Here is a 1,993-nt window from a genome sequence, read left to right as displayed (position 1 = left end):
CTATGCTTTGAGGATTGATTCCGAGCAGACAAGATTGGAAAGAGGGGAGACTCGGTACGGATATAGATACCTCTGTTTTCACTGACGGATCCAAAATGGAGTCTGGTGTGGGAGCGGAGGTTTACTCTAAATCAGCCAGCAATTCGGTTTCCTTTAAACTGCCGGAAACAAGCAGCATTTTTCACGCAGAGGTATTCGCGATCCTGCAGGCATGCACAATGTTTCGGGATCGCTGTTGGGAGGGAGGCGTTAATATTTTTTCCGATAGTCAAGCTGCGAGCAAGGCCCTGTCGTCGTCGTATTGCAGCTCTCTTCTGGTGAACTCCTGTCAAAACGGCACGTAAGTGCTACTTGAAGTGTACCTGGGGTACTCTTACTATCTTACCTACCTACCTAAGGCATGATAACCCGTTTATGTTTCAAAGAAATTATGCTCGTAGTATTTCACATAAAATTGATGAACATATTTTATAGCTCAGTTGATAGTTTTTTTTGATTTCGCATGCTGTTTCATCTTATGAGGGGGAAGCATTTCCATTCATTCTATTCGAATAAAAAAAAATCCAGGCTTAAACTATAAAAACAGCTATTGCCCCCCTTTTTACTATAAAAAAAATTAAAATTTCCTACATTTTATAATTGACCCAACCTAATAACTACTTACACATACATACATCATAGATTTAGCCAACATACAAGAACACACTTACCCTGCTTAAAAGTCAGCGTGAATAATTCATGTGCGAGCAGGTCCTTTACAATCCCAGTAATAGTAGCTCCGTCAGCGCTGTTTGCCCAACATTGGCTTTCTTTCGGCTTTATAACATTTTCGTAGTTTACAAAAGTTTGCCGTAACCGGAAAATATTTCAATACAATGTCCGATTTTCTGTGTGTGTTAAGGCCATCTCTTCCTCATCAAACTTTATGTGGTCACCACTATGAGATGAGCTTCTTTCGTTTTACTTAGTTATACTTTATTTATATTTCTCCATCACTGCTGCTGTTCTTCAAATTATGGGATGATACTCTTTGCTTTCATAAGCTTCTCATCAAGAGGGAAAATAAAAAAATTGTAATAAATTGCTGGCAGCTATCAATCTGTTCGGCGGCCCAGTCCCTTTGTGTATTTTTATTTTTGTAAGTTCTATGAGGTTGCGGTAAGTCATGAGGGCTAATAAAATATAGTTTAGGGTGCATCGGCTTGCGATTTTCAATGGAGTTCGTTTTATTGGTATATGAACATGTTGAATGACTTTCCTTTATTTAAATATAAATTAAATAGGTGCTTTTGTTTAAAAGATTTATTGGCTTGACTTGAATCCAAAGATTCTTTATCTGTACGAGGATAGGTTGCAAGTCCGTGCAAAAATAAAAACTACTTAAATCTTTGGGGTAAACCGTTTTTATTGAAGTGAAAACTTCTTTAGAATCGTTGGGAGTGATTTGAGAAAAAGTGAAACGAAAAAGCGACCATCTTGGCTACGAATATTACATATAAACGTAGCGACGAACTAAATAACTTTTAGGCCAGCGCCGACAGTATGGCGCGATAGCCGAGCGGCTAGCAATGTGAGCTTCCGATCCAAAATTCTTGGTTCGAATCACAAGAAAAAAATTTTTTTTTTGAAATTTGCATTGTAGGACATTTCTGATTATTTATTGAAAACAGTTTTTTGGCTTTTCTATTTTTGGTTTAGATACTGAAAGTCAGTTTAAGTGAATCGGTATAAATATTTCGCACATTAATTTTTGTGAGCTTGTAATTCTCAAAAGGTTTATTAGAAAATGTATTGACTAGGTAGTTTGTTGGTTGTGTATGGTTACCGCTTCTCGGCCTTATGGCTAAGATCAACATCTGATAGATCCTCCATCGGAGGACAACAAATGTTAAACTGATTTTTGGAAATGGGCGGAGTGTTTTAGGGGCTTGCTCCACCTCTGCCACGGGTTGGCCCGGTATTGCAGTACGGCCGGGATTTCGGCCCAAATTAT

The 1,993-nt window shown here is 38.2% G+C and overlaps 1 pseudogene; it reads left to right on the top strand.

Moving 5' to 3' along the window:
* Positions 1-1,823: 1,823 nt before the first annotated feature.
* On the top strand, positions 1,824-1,993 carry LOC128868980 (U2 spliceosomal RNA; annotated as a pseudogene).

This window comes from Anastrepha ludens, chromosome 6, assembly GCF_028408465.1.
Source record: "Anastrepha ludens isolate Willacy chromosome 6, idAnaLude1.1, whole genome shotgun sequence".
NCBI lineage: Eukaryota > Metazoa > Arthropoda > Insecta > Diptera > Tephritidae > Anastrepha > Anastrepha ludens.
This window is presented reverse-complemented; position numbering and strand designations above follow the sequence as displayed.